Raw genomic sequence first — 22,782 nt, forward strand, 5'->3', positions numbered from 1 at the left:
CTATGTGCATACTACGTTTGCAAGAACATTCGCATGATGGCGTCCGAAAGGAGCAAATCTCAAAGACAGGAGTGGGTACGATATCGATTGTCAGAACACTATTCACAATTTTTACACCATTATCGATATCTAGTCACACAGCTAATACACATGCATATTGATCTCCTTCTTAACAGTTCAAAGAGGTGCAGGACAAGCTGCTAGCACAGGACCGCATAGAAGCAATTCAAGAGAAAATAGCGGGATTTTTGCTCGACCAGGTCATAGATCCCAAAGGAGAATACTATTACCCGCTACCGCCCCCATGAACACTTCCAATTATTATCGTGCTCCGAAGGCACCAATTAGCTAGGCTAATGCCACTGGCTCCGAAGGCACCAATTAGGAGAAATTGTATATATATATATACATGTGTGTATATATGTGTGAATTAATTAATGGTGGTTGTGAGACATTCGATGATATATATAGATATATTATGATCGGTTCTACTAGAAATTCTATTTGTATATATGCATAACGTGTACAATATGTAGTATCATAAAATACCAGCAAACGAAAAAGAATTAAATGGAAAACACAAAATTAAATGAAAAAGAAATCATAAACCCCCAACCCCCCCAACATTTTAATACCGGTTGGTGACACCAACCGGTACTAAAGGGCTCCCTGCCCCCGAAGCTGGCTCGTGCCATGTGGTTGCCCTTTAGCACCGGTTCGTGCTGAACCGGTACTAAAGGGGGGGCCTTTAGTGCCTACAGTTTAGTGCCGGTTATCGAACCGGCACTAAAGGCCCTTACGAACCGGTGCTATTGCCCGGTTTTGCACTAGTGTAATGGGCCAATAGTTACAAAGGGCCTCATATGGGCCGAAAGAGGTCATGGGCTATACATGGGCCAGAAGTGAAAATGGGCTGGAATCATATTGGATGGCCCAGATGACGCTACTGGGCCTAATTCGGATAGGGCGTAACGGGCCTTGGGTTAGCAGGCTGTAAATGGTCTATATGCGAACATGCCGTTAAGACGCTTTCCATGGGCCAGCCCGCCAGCTTTTGACCAAGTCAAACGGGCCAGCCTTTTCACAGGAATGTGGCACTGTTGGGCCATGCCACGTGTCGACATATCATAGGCGCCTTTTGTTTAGTGAGTGGATGACATCTGCCCCAACAATGAGCCAACACGTGTTTCCTCTAGCCAATGATGATTTTACACGTGGAAAATCCCCATTGGTCGGGGCTGTTAATGGGTTATCGGATCCAAAACCCGACCCGATAGCTTAACAGCGTTTCGTTACGGTGGATCCCACGTGTCGGTCACCCTTTACGAAAGCACTTCTGTGACGCGTGATTTATCGTCATGGAAGTGGACACTTCCGTGATGATAATTTTGGTAATGTCATGGAACACTTCTACGACAGCACAGGTATGACTCTCTTGATTATGTCATAAATTTGTCATGGATGTACATGTTAGGACCCCAACTCAATGCCACATCGATCTAGCATGTAACGCCTCATATCACTTTGCGGCCTCACGCACGGTATTCCCACGGGTGTCGCCTTACCTTTGCCCGGGACCGTTTGCGCCTTTTGGCACGCGTATATGACGGTGTCGCTAGCATCCATATGATAAGGAGCCCGGGCTGACATGGCTAGTCGTAAACCCAAAGCGGCACAAACTTACAGGGACAGGCATCCATGACCCAGCATCGAACGTGTCGGTCATCAGCGAGTGAATCCAGGCTGTAGCACTGGGCTAGCAGGACTCCGGTGAACCGGGTTGTAGCGGGCTAACAGGACTCCGGTATTCATCGCGTGACATTTCCCCGAAGGGACAGACACAGGAACGAAGAAGGACACATGCCGGCCAGCCTAAGTGTTCCGGAGCAGTAGCAAGCTACCATGGCTCGGTGGAAACACTAGGAGACATTTCCCGGTAAGAGAGGCTACCAAGGATAAACAACTAGGTTGTCAGATCCCACACATACCAAGCATTTCAATAACATATACACAATATGCTCGATATGTGCAAATACAACATGGTATCACAACATGACTCTACAACTCAAGTATTTTATTCAATAGGCTCCGAGGAGCGAGATATTACAAACATGGGTCTCATGACCCAACAATCAGAGCATACAAGTCAAAGCACATGCGGAAGCTTAACATGTCTGAGTACAAACATCTAGAAATGAAAAAGGCTGAGAAGCCTGACTATCTACCAGATCCTACCGAGGTCACAAGATCGTAGCTGAGGTAACAAGCTAAACGTCAAAGTCCACGTGGAACTACTAGTGAGACTGAAGTCTCTCTGCAAAAACATAAAATAGGCAAACGTGAGTACAAATGTACCCAGCGAGACTTACATCAGAACTAACTACATATGCACCATTATCTACAAGGGGATGGTGGGGTTTTACTGCAGCAAGCTAGCTTTGACTCGGTGGCTATCCTGAACTACGAGTGCAAGTAACTCTTTGAGGTGGCGCACACGAGTCCACATATTCACCATAGCAATACACCACTATGGATCCGCTCCCGTCTCCCTACGACACGCCATCCATAGCACTCACGCTTATCTTGCGTATTTTAGAGTATCCACTTTCACTTGTCTATGAACTGATATAAGCAACCCAGAAGTCCTTTTCCGCGGACACGGCTATTCGAATAGATGATGTTAACCCTGCAGGGGTGTACTTCTTCACACACGCTCTCACCACTTACCGCCGTTTACACGACATGTACTCGGCAACCTTCAAGCGGAAGCCCAACGTGGGTGTCGGCCACGGCCTGCCTAAACACTCAAGTCTCTAGTCCAGGTTTATCGCCTATTCGGGTTCCATCCATGAGGAGATCCGGCCGGAGTTTCGCTCACAGCCCCAAACGATGTGAACAGGGTTCCCGAGACACCAAACGGGCGCCCGATACACCGTGCCACGTGCCTACCGCATCACAGCCCACCCCTACGATCAGCGCTGCGCACGGCCTCCAGCATACTACAAACACCAGAAACTACTTGCAACTCCTGGACAGAGGACAAGGGTGATCAAGAAGCCGAGAGGGTCCATTGGTTTCGGGCCCAATGCGTGGTAGCAGCTGAATCATGGATCACAAACACAGAACTCAGTTCCTGAGGACGGCTGCAATGAGACAACCCACCATGTACTCCTACATGGCCTCTCACCGCTACCTTTACCAAATCGTGTTCACACACTTAGCTCACACACAGTAGGACATGTTCACACACCTCTGATTCATCCCCGATGAATCAGACCTGACTCAACTCTAAGCAGTAGCAGGCATGACAAACAAGCATGAATGAGTAGGCACAACAGGGCTCAAACAACTCCTACTCATGCTAGTGGGTTTCATCTATTTACTGTGGCAATGACAGGTCATGCAAAGGATAAAGGGGTTCAACTACCGCAGCAAATAACAGTTGAATCGATGTTGTCCTAATGCATTAAGAGAGCAGGAGCGAGAGAATGGGATTTTATCGGAACGAACAAGGGGGTTTTGCTTGCCTGGCACTTCTGAAGATAGCATTGAGTCTTCATCAGTGTCAACGATCACATCGTTGGTACAACGTCTACCGAGGGAGAACAACACCGGCAAACACAGAAGAAACACGATCAATGCAATGCACAATATGATGCATGCTATGACATGGCAATATGAATGTGTTTTGAGCTAATGCACCTAGCTATGATTTAAATGAAGTTGGTTTGAATACATGATTCAAACTCCAACTCCATATATGATTATTTAAATGCCCTTTATTGGTTTTGTCCAAAACAGAGGACAAACATTGTTCAAACATGCATGAAAATGGTACAGATGGATTCCTTGAATTTTTCTGATAATTTTTCATATATAATTTATTTAATTTGGAGTTACGGTTGAATTTCTATGAATTTTAGAAGTTTATACCAATTTCTGGATTTTCTGATTTATTTTAAATCCAGAAAATCATTTAATGCGTCAGCATGACATCACCTTGACGTCATCAGGTCAACAGGGCAGGTTCAGGTCAAACCTGACCAGTGGGGTCCACTGGTCAGTGACTGCGGCTGATTAGTGTCGCTGACATGTGGGCCCAGTCAACAGCCACGTCAGCTTAGTCAAAGCTGACGCGTGGGCCCACTGATATTAGTTAAAACTAAACAGAAACTAATCTACGATTAATTAGACGGCGGGGCCCAGCTGTCAGTGTCATAGGGGTTAATTAGCAGGGTCATTAGCCCCTAACGACGGCGCCACATCTGCACGTCGGAGACCAGCCGACGGCGACCACAGAACACGGCGGGGGCACGCCGGACTTGCGCTAGGGCGTCAGATTGGCGCGCTGAGGGCACCAGGGCATAGCCCTCGCTCTTGCGCATCCAGAGAGCCAAATGGGAGGGGTTGGGGTGGTTCGAGATCGCCGGAGTCGAACTCGTGGCGGCGGCCGGCGTTCGGGAGCAGCCGAGTATGGTGCTAGAGGGCACGGGAGGCGGAGCTACTGGTAGCTGCAGGTTCGTGGAGGCGCGCTGAGCACACTGGTGTACTCGGGTGGGAGCTCCAGTGGCTGCAGTGACGGCAGTGACGAGGTCAGCGGCGGCCGGAGTTCGGCCGCGACGGAGCTATGGCCTAGAGCTCGCAAACGCGAGGGGAAAGAGAGGGGTTCTGCACGGAGGCTCACAGCAAGGTCGATGAGCAGCTCGGTGGTCTCGGGGAGGCGTCGGAGGCGGCGAATCGACAAGCGGCATCCGGCGGCCGTGCGTGAAGAAGACGGCTCGATGACGGCGATGCAGGGCGTCCGAGGTCGCTTGACTCGGCGGAGAGGATGAGGGCGAGGTAGCCGAGCTGCTGGGCACACCGAGGGGTCGAGGGGGAGGCTCTGGGTGCAGCAACGGCGAGCGGCGGCGATGAGCTCTGCTCGGGCTGCGCGCGAGAGAGAGCAGAGGAAGGGGATGGGGGTGAGAGCGCGGGAGAGTGAGGGAGAGAGGCAGGGAGGTGCGTGGCGCCATCTAGACGCGTCGGGGAGAAGGCGGCAAGCAGGACGTGGCCGGGGCGGCGTCGGCGCTCGCCACGCCTCGCCTCTGTCCTTCTGGCGAGGGAGGAAGACGACAGGGGGGAGAGCGGCGGTGGGCTGGGCCGTGCTGGGCCGGTTGGGGGCGCCAGGTAAGTGGCTGGGCTGCTGGTGGCTACCAGGTAAGTCTTCTGCTCTTTTTTAATTTCTGTTCTGTTTTATATTTTGTTCTGTGTTGTTTTAGTTTAGTAAAATACTAAACCCTTTAATAAAAATCCTGAAAAGAGTTATGTGGCTAGAACTAAAATATACCAACCCACATAAAATGTTCCAGTAATATTGGACATATATTATTTATATATCAAATATATATCCAATGTAATAGTTATTGAATTAATTCAAATGCCCCAAAATAAATGTTTCAGTCACTCCAAAAATATTGGTTTGCATTTAATTCTTGCCAATATTTTTCAAAGCTGAAAAGGAACATTTTCTTGGACTTCTTTGAGAAGATTTTAATGTTGATTATTTTTAGAAGGTTTCTGAGGCTTTGAAAATTCCCCAATTCAAATTTCATTTGAATTTAAACATGATGCACACATGAGGGTCTAGCCTAGTGCATAACAGGACCAGGGATGTGACAACTCACCCCCACTAAACAAAAATCTCGTCCCGAGATTCAAGCGTAGGGTAAGGTGAAGGGGGAACGCAAACTAGCACAATCTTCATGATCCAGATGTCCTTCTCGAGGATGCTAATTCAGTGCTCCGATTGATCTTGACGTCTTTGCTCTTGAGATCTTCACTCGACACAACAACAGAATGAAGGGGGAAAACCCTATAGAATTTATTCGTCTTTGAAGATCGAGCAACTCAAGATCAGTTCATGGAGAGACGTAGGAACAACTCTTGAGTTGAGACACGAAGCATACATCTAAGGAAAAGGAGTGAGACAGATGACGATGGCTCACTAGGTAGACAACAATTCCACACCTAAAAGAGTGGTGAACGGTTGTCAACGTAGCGAGGAGTTGAGTTGCCATGATACCACAACGAGGCACCTTAGGGATGGTGACTCGTAGATATATCCCCTTAAGTGGCAAAAAGAATTACCTTTGATATAGAGATCATTGAGACTCTCTATATCAGCCTAGGGAAAATCACAATCAATCATTTGGAGGAGTTCGGTGGAATGACATTCCCGGGCCAGAATGGATGATGTGGATTACCTTGTTGAAGACAACGTAATGGATGAATTTGCTTACCACCGGAAATGGAAGAGACCCATGGTAGAATGGCACATTGGCGGTGCAAGCTGGGAACAAAATGCAAATGCTGGGAATGATTCTGGTAACTAGGGAAGAACCCAACAATAGAGAGGGAATTCACTGTTTGAGAAGTTATAGCATAACCGAGGAATCTGAGAGCAAACCCAGTTTGTGCTGATGATAACACCTAGCGCTTGTGCGTGCTCTCAAGAACTTGAGCATTTCCACAATCATCAAGGTTTTACCAACATCCGTGTCAAGGGTCCGGTGACACAACTCACTACCATCATGAATGGTGATGGAGGATGCAGATGCAAAGGAAGATAACACCCTCTCAGATTTCACCTTAACAAGGCCAAGGGGACGAAATCTGGATGATCGACCGAGAGACATTTAGCACTCCGCCTCTAATGTTCTCCTTGATGTGCTAGTGTATCCCATCCCATGGTTTGATATCTAGAACATCAAGTAAAAGGTCGGACTTCGGAACACAAAAATCATAAGGCACAACTAGGGAGTAAATCCTACGAAGTCCTTATGGGAAGGTGGCCAACTTCCTTAATCAAGATACTACAATAATAGGTCTTCCGGCTAGGTGGGTTGGCCACGACATCCACTTTACCGGTTATCGAGGGACTAGTATTATAGTTCTTGGGAAATGTTCCAACCATCATATCTGCCTGAGATTCAGATCTGGTTGGTGTCAGGATATCCAAACTCATCGAGTCTAGGAAGAAAAATGAAAGTTTGGAACACAAATCGACGAGATGACGTTGCGAGATTCTCGGGAAATGAACTATGATAGCAAGCTCCAAAACATGAGCTGGTTCTGCTACAACATGTGAACATGTTGTCCAAGACAAGCATGACCACAGAGTAGTCTTATAATAAAACACTACCGAGTTCAAGAGGGGGAACCATCAACGAGGGTATCGAAGTCCTTACATAAGTCCGGATTAGCTCTTATGAAGGAACTCCTTCTCCTTGAACAAATCAATCAGTGGCTTGGTGTGCTAGGGACACATATAGAATGGAGGTTGCAAGTCTCCGAACCACAGAATACTTCGCACGTATGCATGACTGATTTGGGATGATTCCAAAGGAAACAACATTGACTTTCTCGAATCCACGGCGGCAACTTGCATCAAATGCACATGAACTGGAGGAAGTCACTTCTTACATCCGAACATATGCTTCATGAACTAGGATGAATAAAATGCTTTCAAAAGTTTCCAACACTAGGTTGATGTTCAACATGATTCATGGGGGGAGACAAAATGCTACTGATGGGCTCAACAACAACTCATCGGAATTTCCATATCACTGGACCTCCACCATCATGCGAACACGGTGATAGCATTGGTCAGACCAAAGATGTAATGGTGTATGCTCGAGGGATCAACCACGAGTAAGACAACATTACGAGCATCGTTGGTACTGATTTGATTTGACGATAGCCCACACTCAAATCAAAGGATTGATAAGACAATAGGTCCAGCAACTGATCATAGGGACCAATCGATGAAGATATCATCTTTCTTCAACACACACTACACAAGAATATCCCTTTGGAACGAACTAAGTCAGGCAAGCTTTTATCTTCCAACTCTCCAAGTTGTTGTCTAGCTTAACCAACCAGCTCAGGGATATCTAACACCGATTCTTGGAGAGAAGGTGGTTCACAAGAAACCAACTTGATCACGAGCTCAACACAGCGGTCAGGTGACAACCTGGTAATACTTCCGAGAAGATCTTCCGAAAATCACGAACCACCGGTATGTTACTAAGCTCGAGAACAATCTTGCTTTCCAGGGCAAGACGATATGATCAAATAAGCAAGGATTGGCACTATCCTAACTCACTGATCGGAGAGTGCACCAGAAATAAGGACTAGGTAGCACAATCAACCTTAGGGTGACGATTCAATAATCAACACGCTAAGAATGAAATTATTATCCTTTAACTACCAAGCAACGAGGTTGCTGGGAGTATTGATTTCACACATCACAATTCATTTGTCGGTATTCCGGTTGCATCAACACGAGGGCCGAGGAATGACTAATGATGGTGAGAAGTATCACTACGTCAAAATTCATGAGAGTTGGTGCAGTTCTCATGACAATTTTGACATAAAGGGGGTAATACTCCAAGGTAGAACAGAACCAAAAGCTGGATTGGCATTTTGATCTGCGGAGTACAATTGTTTTGACCCAATCCTAGATATGGATGAGGTACTGGAGTTTGTTTCTCCAAGTCATTCAGGACAGAATGGCTTGACGGACCACAAGGGTAATAGGCATCGATAAACGAACGCACGCATACTCTTGACTATCAATTGATAGACGAGGGTCAGAGGACAACTAAAGAGGGACAACTCAAAGGAACATACGATTTTCTGAGTTGTGGATGCATGGATTAGCATGTCGAACGAGTTCGACATATTTCTTCCGGACAATCCATGCGGAAAGGTAGAACTGGCAGAGTCACAATATAGCATGGAGAACTCATCAAGAGCACTCTTGTTATGATCTTTTGATCCAACAAACTACTGCCATAAGTGGTTCATAGTATTTGGAAGAAGGAAATACCACGGACCTCGAGGACTAATGCAAAGGTTACTAATAACCTAAAGGAACGAGCAAACACTATCAACATGAGTAAGTAGAGTGAATCTCGGGTTCAAGAACCCAGAAATAGAATGCCTACTAACTAAATGGCATCACGGGATGCTTTCGATAATGACGGCCAGAATCATCACACTGGAAATACAGATCATGGCTAGACCACGAGATGATCCCCTGAGACACCTAGGGTCATAATAATAACTCCAACATAAAGGTCGAGGCAGTAGAGTACCTCAACTCAACAATTTGTGTGATTAACCTGGCCTAAAAGACATTGAAACCAGAGGAAAAGGATTTTGCAAATGCATCAGACTCTTTGGAAACCTGGGATGACTCGGACAGCATAACGGCTGTAAATACTCAGAAAAGATTTGAGACATTCACAAAAATGGTGGCATAACCACTCAGAAGCACAATATCAAGGTTTTGAGATCAACAATTAACATACGGAAGTAATAGGAACTGAACTCAAGCTTAAATCCAACAATCTTATAAGTCTACGGATTAGTAACACGTGATCCTAATAGAAAGAAGAGAAAGCCTAGTTCTTAATCCCCGTAGAAGAGAAGATGATGACTCAGATCAGAAGGCCATGAGGTATAAGGAGTAAAAGAGCCTTACGTTCCATCCCACAATCAATTCCCTTATATAACTAAAGAATTTCTAGACTCAACTTTGACCAGTTTGTCTTGGTAATCCTACAGGCAGTCAAGCTCTGATAGCAACGCTGTCAGCACCCCGACTCAATGCCACATTGATCTAGCATGTAACGCCTCATATCACTTTGCGGCCTCACGCACGGTATTCCCACGGGTGTCGCCTTACCTTTGCCCGGGACCGTTTGCGCCTTTTGGCACGCGTATATGACGGTGTCGCTAGCATCCATATGATAAGGAGCCCGGGCTGACATGGCTAGTCGTAAACCCAAAGTGGCACAAACTTACAGGGACAGGCATCCATGACCCAGCATCGAACGTGTCGGTCATCAGCGAGTGAATCCAGGCTGTAGCACTGGGCTAGCAGGACTTCGGTGAACCGGGCTGTAGCGGGCTAACAGGACTCCGGTATTCATCGCGTGACATTTCCCCGAAGGGACAGACACAGGAACGAAGAAGGACACATGCCGGCCAGCCTAAGTGTTCCGGAGCAGTAGCAAGCTACCATGGCTCGGTGGAAACACTAGGAGACATTTTCCGGTAAGAGAGGCTACCAAGGATAAACAACTAGGTTGTCAGATCCCACACATACCAAGCATTTCAATAACATACACACAATATGCTCGATATGTGCAAATACAACATGGTATCACAACATGACTCTACAACTCAAGTATTTTATTCAATAGGCTCCGAGGAGCGAGATATTACAAACATGGGTCTCATGACCCAACAATCAGAGCATACAAGTCAAAGCACATGCGGAAGCTTAACATGTCTGAGTACAAACATCTAGAAATGAAAAAGGCTGAGAAGCCTGACTATCTACCAGATCCTGCCGAGGGCACAAGATCGTAGCTGAGGTAACAAGCTAAACGTCAAAGTCCACGTGGAACTACTAGTGAGACTGAAGTCTCTCTGCAAAAACATAAAATAGGCAAACGTGAGTACAAATGTACCCAGCAAGACTTACATCAGAACTAACTACATATGCGCCATTATCAACAAGGGGATGGTGGGGTTTAACTGCAGCAAGCCAGCTTTGACTCGGTGGCTATCCTGAACTACGACTGCAAGTAACTCTTTGAGGTGGCGCACACGAGTCCACATATTCACCATAGCAATACACCACTATGGATCCGCTCCCGTCTCCCTACGACACGCCATCCATAGCACTCACGCTTATCTTGTGTATTTTAGAGTATCCACTTTCACTTGTCTATGAACTGATATAAGCAACCCAGAAGTCCTTTTCCACGGACACGGCTATTCGAATAGATGATGTTAACCCTGCAGGGGTGTACTTCTTCACACACGCTCTCACCACTTACCGCCGTTTACACGACATGTACTCGGCAACCTTCAAGCGGAAGCCCAACGTGGGTGTCGGCCACGGCCTGCCTAAACACTCAAGTCTCTAGTCCAGGTTTATCGCCTATTCGGGTTCCATCCACGAGGAGATCCGGCCGGAGTTTCGCTCACAGCCCCAAACGATGTGAACAGGGTTCCCGAGACACCAAACGGGCGCCCGGTACACCGTGCCACGTGCCTACCGCATCACAACCCACCCCTACGATCAGCGTTGCGCACGGCCTCCAGCATACTACAAACACCAGAAACTACTTGCAACTCCTGGACAGAGGACAAGGGTGATCAAGAAGCCGAGAGGGTCCATTGGTTTCGGGCCCAATGCGTGGTAGCAGCTGAATCATGGATCACAAACACAGAACTCAGTTCCTGAGGACGGCTGCAATGAGACAACCCACCATGTACTCCTACATGGCCTCTCACCGCTACCTTTACCAAATCGTGTTCACACACTTAGCTCACACACAGTAGGACATGTTCACACACCTCTGATTCATCCCCGATGAATCAGACCTGACTCAACTCTAAGCAGTAGCAGGCATGACAAACAAGCATGAATGAGTAGGCACAACAGGGCTCAAACAACTCCTACTCATGCTAGTGGGTTTCATCTATTTACTGTGGCAATGACAGGTCATGCAAAGGATAAAGGGGTTCAACTACCGTAGCAAATAACAGTTGAATCGATGTTGTCCTAATGCAGTAAGAGAGCAGGAGCGAGAGAATGGGATTTTATCGGAATGAACAAGGGGGTTTTGCTTGCCTGGCACTTCTGAAGATAGCATTGAGTCTTCATCAGTGTCAACGATCACATCGTCGGTACAACGTCTACCGAGGGAGAACAACACTGGCTAACACAGAAGAAACACGATCAATGCAATGCACAATATGATGCATGCTATGACATGGCAATATGAATGTGTTTTGAGCTAATGCACCTAGCTATGATTTAAATGAAGTTGGTTTGAATACATGATTCAAACTCCAACTCCATATATGATTAGTTAAATGCCCTTTATTGGTTTTGTCCAAAACAGAGGACAAACATTGTTCAAACATGCATGAAAATGGTACAGATGGATTCCGTGAATTTTTCTGATAATTTTTCATATATAATTTATTTAATTTGGAGTTACGGTTGAATTTCTATGAATTTTAGAAGTTTATACCATTTTCTGGATTTTCTGATTTATTTTAAATCCAGAAAATCATTTAATGCGTCAGCATGACAACACCTTGACGTCATCAGGTCAACAGGGCAGGTTCAGGTCAAACCTGACCAGTGGGGTCCACTAGTCAGTGACTGGGGCTGATTAGTGTCGCTGACATGTGGGCCTAGTCAACAGCCACGTCAGCTTAGTCAAAGCTGACGCGTGGGCCCATTGATATTAGTTAAAACTAAACAGAAACTAATCTAAGATTAATTAGACGGCGAGGCCCAGCTGTCAGTGTCACAGGGGTTAATTAGCAGGGTCATTAGCCCCTAACGACGGCGCCACGTCAGCACGTCGGAGACCAGCCGACGGCGACCACAGAACACGGCGGGGGCACGCCGGACTTGCGGTAGGGCGTCGGACTGGCGCGCTGAGGGCACCAGGGCATAGCCCTCGCTCTTGCGCATCCAGAGAGCCAAATGGGAGGGGTTGGGGTGGTTCGAGCTCGCCGGAGTCGAGCTCGTGGCGGCGGCCGGCGTTCGGGAGCAGCCGAGTATAGTGCTAGAGGGCACGAGAGGCGGAGCTACTGGTAGCTGCAGGTTCGTGGAGGCGCGCTGAGCACACTGGTGTACTCGGGTGGGAGCTCCAGTGGCTGCAGTGACGGCAGCGACGAGGTCAGCGGCGGCCGGAGTTCGGCCGCGACGGAGCTATGGCCTAGAGCTCGCAAACGCGAGGGGAAAGAGAGGGGTTCTGCACGGAGGCTCACAGCGAGGTCGATGAGCAGCTCGGTGGTCTCGGGGAGGCGTCGGAGGCGGCGAATCAACAAGCGGCATCCAGCGGCCGTGCGTGAAGAAGACGGCTCGATGACAGTGATGCAGGGCGTCCGAGGTCGCTTGACTCGGCGAAGAGGATGAGGGCGAGGTAGCCGAGCTGCTGGGCACACCGAGGGGTCGAGGGGGAGGCTCTGGGTGCGGCAACGGCGAGCGGCGGCAATGAGCTCTGCTCGGGCTGCGCGCGAGAGAGAGCAGAGGAAGGGGAAGGGGGTGAGAGCGCGGGAGAGTGAGGGAGAGAGGCACGGAGGTGCGTGGCGCCATCTAGACGTGTCGGGAAGAAGGCGGCAAGCAGGACGTGGCCGGGGCGGCATCGGCGCTCGCCACGCCTCGCCTCTGTCCTTCTGGCGAGGGAGGAAGACGACAGGGGGGAGAGCGGCGGTGGGCTGGGCCGTGCTGGGCCGGTTGGGGGCGCCAGGTAAGTGGCTGGGCTGCTGGTGGCTACCAGGTAAGTCTTCTGCTCTTTTTTAATTTCTGTTCTGTATTATATTCTGTTCTGTGTTGTTTTAGTTTTGCAAAATACTAAACCCTTTAATAAAAATCCTGAAAATAGTTATGTGGCTAGAACTAAAATATACCAACCCACATAAAATGTTCCAGTAATATTGGATATATATTATTTATATATCAAATATATATCCAATGCAATAGTTATTGAATTAATTCAAAGGCTCCAAAATAAATGTTTTAGTCACTCCAAAAATATTGGTTTGCATTTAATTCTTGCCAATTTTTTTCAAAGCTGAAAAGGAACATTTTCTTGGACTTCTTTGAGAAGATTTTAATGTTGATTATTTTTAGAAGGTTTCTGAGGCTTTGAAAATTCCCCAATTCAAATTTCATTTTAATTTAAACATGATGCACACATGAGGGTCTAGCCTAGTGCATAACAGGACCAGGGATGTGACAGTACATGCATGACAACAAACGCGAACTACTGTGACAAACACGTATCATCACGGAAGTGTATTTTTTTGTAGTGGCAGGAGCCAGGCAACCCAGCTTGGCTAAAACTTAAGTCATATCGATGCATATAATGGCGAAGAAAAGGTACATATCGAAAAAGGCATATGTGGTGAGCTTGATGCTCAAAGGATAATAGCAAGCTTCTGTACGAAAAGCCCCCAGGTATAATGAACGCACATATGTGGAGATGTACGCATCAGGGGAGGACAATCTAGTTGTACTAAAGTTGTAGGGCTAAAGAGCAAAATGTAAAAAGATAAAAAACAAAAAGAGAGAGAAAAAATAACGTTAATAACAGGAGGAAGGAGACGAACACAGAGTTCAGTGCTATGGTTCGGCTCCAGGTGATTGTCTGACGCATCACGCAGGCGGTACGCTCCTCCGGTGAGGACTTCGTCAATGATGAAGGGCCCCTCCCACTTGGGCCTGAGTTTGTCCTTTTTCTTCCGGCAGGTGTAGAACGAGTTCGCCAATGTTATAAGTCTTGGCCCGTACTTCTCTGCTTTGATCCCTGCGAGCCTTTTGTTGATAAAATGAGGACTGGGCTTTTGCGACGTCACGTCCTCCACCAGGGCATCTAAGTTGTCCCACCGATCAAGCTCGGCTTCTCTCTCTTTGTACATGCACACTCGAGGTGAGTCATGAATAATATCGCAGGGTAACACTGCTTCTGCACCGTACACCATGAAGAAAGGTGTATATCCAGTAGTGCGGTTGGGTGTGGTCCGCAGCCCCTAGAGTACGGATTCAAGTTCCTCCACCCAGTGCTTGTCTGATTCTTTCAAAGACCACACTAGTCCAGGTTTGACGCCGCTCATAATAAGACCATTAGCCCGTTCGACTTGACTGTTTGTCTGCGGGTGATAGACAGAGGCGTAATCGAGCTTAATGCCCAGATTAGCGCACTAGGTTTTCACTTCATTGGCTGGGAAATTAGAGTCATTATCGGTGATTATGCTGTGTGGGACATCATAACGGTGTACCACGCCGGATATGAAATCTATTTTCGGCCCCGCTTCGGCCGTTTTGACTGGTTTGGCCTCTATCCACTTAGTGAATTCATCCACTATGACCAGCAGATACTTTCTATTCTGGCTTCCTCCTTTAAGGGGCACGACCATATAGAGTCCCCAGACCGCAAAAGGCCAAGTGATGGGGATTGTTTGTAAGGAGTGGGGGCCATATGGCTTTGGTTGGCGAAGAGTTGGCATCCGACGCAACGTTGGACAAGGTCCTGTGCATCTGCTCGGGCCATCGGCCAATAAAACCCAGTATGGAAGGCCTTGCTAACAAGGGCCCGAGTTGCGGCATGGTGACCGCCGAGTCCGACGTGAATCTTGGCCAAGAGTTGCCGCCCCTCTTCCTCGGAGATACATCTTTGAAGAACTCCGGTAGCTCTTTTCTTATAAAGCTCTCCGTCATGAACCGTGTAGGCCTTCGAACGCCGGACAATGCAGCGGGCCTCATTCTCGTCCTCAAGAACCTTCTTCCTGCTAAGCTAGGCCAAGAAGGGTTCGGTCCATGGGGCAATGACTGCCATGATGAGATGCGCCAACGGTTTTATTTCAGTGTTTTCGGAATTTGGGGTTATGTTCGGATCCGGACTAATGTTACCGTTTTCCCCCTGCCACACCACGGATGGCTTAAAAAGCCTTTCCAGAAAGATATTACTTGGAACGGGGTCGCGCTTAGTGCCGATACGAGCAAGGACGTCCCCCGCCTGATTACTTTCTCGAGCCACATTATGGAACTCGAGCCCCTCAAACCGGGCCGACATTTTTATGATGGCGTTACGGTAAGCTGCCATCTTTGGATCTTTGGCGTCGAAGTCTCCATTTATTTGAGGTATTGCAAGGTTTGAGTCCCTGCACACTTCTACGCGTTGTATGCGCATGGAGACAGCCATCCAGAGACCATGCAATACGGCCTCGTATTCGGCTGCATTGTTGGAGTCTGTGTATAGTATTTGGAGAACATACTGAACGACGTCTCCAGTTGGTGACGTTAAGACGACGCCCGCCCCTAGCCCTGCCAGCATTTTGGAGCCATCGAAATATATAACCCAATTGGAATTTCCACCGTACTCTTTAGGGGGTTCGGCCTCTATCCATTCGGCAATGAAGTTAGAGAGTACTTGGGATTTAATGGCTCGACGTGGTTTGTATGTAATATCAAATGGAAGGAGCTCAATGGACCATCTGGCAATCCGGCCCGTGGCATCACGGTTGTTTATAATGTCATTGAGTGGTACTTCGGAAGCCAACATGATCCAACACTCCTGGAAGTAGTGACGGAGCTTTCGGGAAGCCATGAAGACCGCGTATGCTATGTTGAGAATGGGGGTACTGGGATTTGCATGGTGTATGGACAGTGGATACATAGTATACTGGCTTCTGAAGCGGGAATTTGTGTCCGTCCTATTCTTGTTCGATGACGAGCACGACGCTCACCTCCTGATGTGTCGTCTACATGTATAATAACATCGGTTCGCCGATGTTTGGTGCGGCCAGGATTGGGATGCTCGCAATAAGGGTTTTTATTTCGTCCAGTCTGGGTGTTGCTGCATCCGTCCACTCAAACTGATCGGTTCGCAATAGAAGGCGATAGAGTGGCAGTGCCTTTTCTCCCAATCTGGCGATAGAGTGGTAGTGCCTTTTCTCCCAATCTGGAGATAAAGCGGCTTAGATCTGCCATGCAACACGCGAGCTTTTGGACTTGTTTAAGGTCTGTTGGCATAGCCAATTGTGACATAGCTCGGATTTTGGCTGGATTTGCTTCAATTCCTTTGTTGGAAACGATGAAGCCCAGCAGTTTTCCGGCGGGGACACAGAAAACGCACTTTTCAGGGTTGAGCTTAATGTCATACGCACGGAGGTTATTGAATGTGAGACGTAAATTGTCTATTAATGTTTCGACGCACCTAGTTTTGATGACGACTTCATCCACATAAGCTTCAACTGTCTTGCCGATCTGTTTCTCCAGGCATGTTTGGATCATGCGTTGGTATGTGGCATTGTCGTTCTTGAGCCCGAAGAGCATGGTGTTGAAGCAGAATGGCCCATATGGGGTAATGAATGCTCTGGCAGCTTGATCAGACTTCTTCATTCTAATTTGATGGTATCCGGAATATGCATCATGGAAACACAGTGATTCGTGTCCTGCGGTAACATCAATGATTTGATCAATGCGGGGGAGAGGGAAGGGATCCTTAGGGCAAGACTTATTGAGGTCTTTAAAATTGATGCACAACCGCAAGGATTTTTCCTTCCTTGGTATCATCACCAGGTTTGCTAGCCAGTCCGAATGTTTTATTTCCCTAATGAATCTGGCCTCAATTAGCTTGGCTAGCTCCTCCCCCATAGCTTGACGTTTGGGTTCAGAAAAGCACCGCAGTGTTTGCTTGACCAGTGTATATCCCTTTAATATATTGAGGCTGTGTTCGGCCAATTCGTGAGGGATACCTGCCATATCGGAAGGGTGCCAGGCGAATATATCCCAATTCTCGCGCAGGAACTCTCGTAGCGCGGCGTCAACCGTTGGGTCTAATTCTGCTCCGATGGATGCTGTCTTCTTAGGGTCCGCTGGATGGACTTGGAATTTGGCTATTTCTTCTGCTGGTTTGAAGTTGGTAGATTTGGGTCGTTTGTCTAGGACCACATCATCCCTATCCACCGTGGAGCGCAGCACGGTTAATTCTTCGGCCGCGAGGGCTTCAGATAATGCCTCGAGGGCCAAGGATGCGGTTTTATTCTCGACGCGGAGTGCTATGTCCGGATCACTAGCTAGTGTGATTATACCATTGGGCCCAGGCATCTTAAGGTTCGTGTATCCATAATGGGGCACCACTTGGAAGCATGTAAATGCATCTCTCCCTAAGAAGGCGTGATATCCACTGTTGAAAGGGGCCACTTGAAAAGTTATTTCTTCGGACCGATAATTCTCCAGCGTGCTGAATACCATGTCGAGTGTTATTTTTCCCGCACACTGCTCCTCCCGACTGGGAATAATTCCTCGGAAGGTCGTGCTACATTGCTCAATGTAGCTCCTGTCTATTTCCATTTTGTGGAGTGTATCTTCGTAGATGAGGATTAGTCCGCTGCAACCGTCCATGAGGACCTTAGTGAGCCGAAAGCCATCCACGATTCGACTGAGGACCAAGGCGGCTCGTGCTCGGACTGTCCTATATTTTGGTTCATCGCCGACATTAAAAGTTATAGCCGTGTCATTCCAACGGTTTATCGCTGCAATTTGACAGACTTCGGCGAGTTCGCGTAGTGCTCTTTTGCGCCTATTGTTTGAGGCGAATGTCTCGAAGATCGTCGGTACTTTGGGGTCACTGTCCTCTAGGGGTGTTGTTCAGGGTTATTCTTGGTGAGGATATCCTCACCGCTCTTGGCCACTTGCCGGAGTATCCAACATGCTCTAAGGCTATGTGTTGGTATGTTATCCGGTGTTTCGTGTATTTTGCATGGCCCATCTAGACATGCTTCCCGAATGGTTCCGCGCCCCATACTGGACTTGTATTTCTTTGCTATTGAACCGGGCGTGTTGCAAGGGTGCACCCTTTTCGCCTAAATAAGGGGTTGAGTGGGGACCAATGATTCCCAACGAGCTGCTTGAGTTTTCCAGGCGCCTTCCATTGCACTGTACTTCTGCATGATAGTTGCCAAGTCAGCAAAGTGTATGATGTGACGGCGGTTAATGGCATTAAGGATTCCTTCGTCCCTGCAATTGTTGCGAAACACTAAGATCGCTTCCTCGTCGCAACAATCTTTAATCTTGTTTTTGATAAGAAGGAATCTGGCCTAGAAGTGGTGGACCGTTTCCTGAGACTGCTGTTTTATGCTCATTAGAGTGCTTGTATTCGGGTGGGTGGGCGGATTTAAATCTGAACCCTACCCCAGTTTGGGATCCGGAGTCTGAAGGTCTTCCGAACTTAGCAGATCGGGCTCCGGGATGTCCACTAATTTCTTAGGACCGTCGTCTGATTCTATGTTCGGAGGGTAGGATGCATCACGTGGCGGGTAGGTGTCCGGCTCTTCGAGACCGAAGATCCGAACATAGTCCATCCTTAATATGGAGGAAGAGTTTTCGACTCGCTCCTCGACTACCGCTATCTGGTGGGTGATCGGTCGAGATTTGGTTTTTCTCTGATCGGGTTTAAGCCCAATCCGGTCGTAGTCTGTAGCGACCCCCATGGTGGCGATGCGATCTAGGAGCTCATTTCAGGACGAAAGCTCCGCTGGATCCATCTGCTTGGAGTGTTCGGAGTCGATACGAAGGGGTTTTTTATGACCCGAGAGGTCACTGTCGGCTTAATGACCGAACAGGCGGTCATGGTAAAGCCACCCAGTCAGAGGGTTTGGCCTGGAGCCAGCTTTCCTCCGGTGGTGATATTATCCTTGAGAACAAGGCAAGGCATCGATCTTGTTGTCGACGGCACAGTCGATCTCTCAATGAAGGCACCAATGTCGGTGTCAAAACCGGCGGATCGCGGGTAGGGGGTCCCGAACTGTGCGTCTAAGGTCGATGGTAACAGGAGACAGGGGACATGATGTTTACCCAGGTTCGGGCCCTCTCTATGGAGGTAATACCCTACGTCCTGCTTGATAGATATTGATGAATATGAGTGTTACAAGAGTTGATCTACCTCGAGATCGTAATGGCTAAAACCTAGAGGTCTAGCTTTTATGGCTATGTGCTACCTCTTGAGCACTGCATTGGTTTTCCCTTGAGGAGGAAAGGGTGATGCAGTAAATCAGCATAAGTATTTCCCTCAGTTTTTGAGAACCAAGGTATCAATCCAGTACGAGACCACGTGCGAGTCACCTCGTACCTACACAAACAAATAAGAACCTCGCAACCATCGCGATAAAGGGGTTGTTAATCCCTTCATGACCACTTGCAAGAGTGAGATCTGATAGATATGATAATAATAAGATAAATAGTTTTGGTATTCTTATGATATAGATTCAAAGTAAATATTGAAAAATGTAGTAGATTGGAAACTTGTATGATGGAGAATAGACCCGGGGGCCATAGGTTTCTCTAGTGGCTTCTCTCAAGATAGCATAAGTATTACGGTGGGTGAACAAATTATTGTCGAGCAATTGATAGAAAAGCGAATAATTATGAGAATATCTATGTATGATCATGTACATAGGCATCACGTCCATGACAAGTAGACCGAAACGATTCTGCATCTACTACTGTTACTCCACACATCGACCGCTTTCCAGCATGCATCTAGAGTATTAAGTTCATATGAACAGAGTGACGCCTTAAGCAAGATGACATGATGTAAAGGGATAAACTCATGCAATATGATATAAACCCCATATTTTTATCCTCAATGGCAACAATACAATACGTGTCGTTTCCCTTTCTGTCATAGGGATCGAGCACTGCAAGATTGAAACCAAAGCTAAGCACTTCTCCCATTGCAAGAAAGATCAATCTAGTAGGCCAAACCAAACTGATAATTCGAAGAGACTTGCAAAGATAAACCAATCATACATAAAAGAATTCAGAGAAGATTCAAATATTTTTCATAGATAAACTTGATCATAAACCCACAATTCATTGGATCTCGACAAACACACCGCAAAAGATGATTACATCGAATAGATATATAAGAGATTCGAGGAGAACTTTGTATTGAGATCAAAAGAGAGAGAAGAAGCCATCTAGCTAGTAGCTATGGACCCAAAGGTCTGAAGTAAATTACTCACACATCATCGGAGAAGCCATGGAGTTGATGTAGAGGCCCTCCGTGATCAATGCCCACTCCGATGGAGCTCTGTAAAGGCCCCAAGATGGGATCTCTTGGGTACAGAAGGTTGCGACGGTGGAAATATGGTTTCGTGGTGCTCCTGGATGTTCTGGGGGTATATGGATATATATAGGAGGAAGAAGTAGGTCGGTGGAGCAACAAGGGGCCCACGAGGGTGGAGGGCACGCCTAGGGGGGTGGACGCGCCCCCTACCTCTTGGCCTTCTTGATTGTTTCTTGACGTCCACTCCAAGTCCCCTAGATCATGTTTGTTCCAAAAATAACAATCTCGAAGGTTTCATTCCGTTTGGACTCCTTTTGATATTCATTTTCGGCGAAACACTGAAATAGGCAAAAAACAGCAATTTGGGCTGGGCCTCCGGTTAATAGGTTAGTCCCAAAAATAATAATAAAGTGTAAAAATAAGCCCATTAACATCCAAAACAGATAATATAATAGCATGGAACAAGCAAAAATTACAGATACGTTGGAGACGTATCACTATGATAATGAATCTCCCCCCCTTCGGACTAAGTCCTCCGGCTTATATAGACATCGGGAGGATCTAGGGTTACACAAGGTCGGTTACAAAGAAAGAAATCTACATATTTTGTCACCAATCTTGCCTTCCACGCGAAGGAGAGTTCTATCCGGACACGGGTGCAATCTTCGGTCTTTGTATCTTCACAACCCATCAGTCCGGCCCATGGCTAACAGGCTGGATGCCCGAGGACCCCTTAGTCCAGGACTCCCTCAGCCACCATCGCCAGTGCCTCCATCCACAACCTCTGCCTGTGTGCTGGGGAGCACGAGGAGCCAATGGCCAAAAAGAGGTTTATCATGGCCTTTTCGCCCAACGCCGGCAAGGTGGCCGACGAGGTGTCCCCGTCGTCCTCCGCGGGTGCGATCCGCCGTCGCCATCGATGGTCCCCCAATCCGCCCGCCGCCGCGCCCCTATGTCGGTTTGAGGACTTCCCCGTCCTCCCTGAGACCCGGCGGCTGATAACCCACAAGTGGGATCACAACAGTTTTTGAAGGTAGAGTATTCAACCCAAATTTGTTGATTTGATACAAGGGGAGCCAAAGAATATTCTCAAGTATTAGAAGTTGAGTTGTCAATTCAACCACATCTGAAAGACTTAATATCTAGAGCAAAGTATTTAGTAGCAAAGTATATGGAAGTAATGGTAACGGTGGCAAAAGTAACAATAGTGGTTTCTGTAGTAATCATAACAGTGGCAACGGAAAAGTAACTAAGAAAAGATCAATATGTGAAAAGCTCGTAGGCAATGGATTAGTGATGGATAATTATGTCAGATGCGATTCCTCATGCAACAGTTATAACATAGGGTTACACAGAACTAGCTCTAGTTCATCAATGTAATGTAGGCATGTATTTCGAATATAGACATACGTGCTTATGGAAAAGAACTTGCATGACATATTTTGTCATACCATCCCGTGGCAGTAGGGTCCTATTGGAAACTATGGGATATTAAGGCCTCCTTTTAATAGAGTACCGGACCAAAGCATTAACACTTAGTCAATACATGAACTCCTCAAACTATGGTCATCACCGGGAGTGGTCCCGATTTTTGTCACTTAGGGGTTGCCGGATCATAACACATAGTAGGTGAATATTGACTTCAAAATAGGATAAAGAACTCACATATATTCATGAAAACATAATAGGTTGAGATCAGACCCTAACAAAACTAACTCAATTACATGGTAAATCTCATCCAACCCATCACCGTCCAACAAGCCTACAATGGAATTACTCACGCACGGCGGTGAGCATCATGAAATTGGTGATGGAGGAAGGTTGATGATGACGATGGCGACGGATTCCCCTCTTTGGAGCCCCGGACGGACTCCAGATCAGCCCTCCCAAGAGAGATTAGGGCTTGGCGGAGGCTCCGTATCATAAAACGCGATGAATCCTTGTCGGTGTCAAAACCGGCGGATCTCGGGTAGGTGGTCCCGAACTGTGCGTCTAAGGCGGATGGTAACAGGAGGCAGGGGACACGATGTTTTACCCAGGTTCAGGCCCTCTTGATGTAGGTAAAACCCTACGTCCTGCTTCATTATTCTTCATAATATGTGTAGTACAAGAGTAGATCTACCACGAG

The sequence above is a fragment of the Triticum dicoccoides genome, chromosome 6A (genome assembly GCF_002162155.2).
Source record: "Triticum dicoccoides isolate Atlit2015 ecotype Zavitan chromosome 6A, WEW_v2.0, whole genome shotgun sequence".
NCBI classification, from domain to species: domain Eukaryota; kingdom Viridiplantae; phylum Streptophyta; class Magnoliopsida; order Poales; family Poaceae; genus Triticum; species Triticum dicoccoides.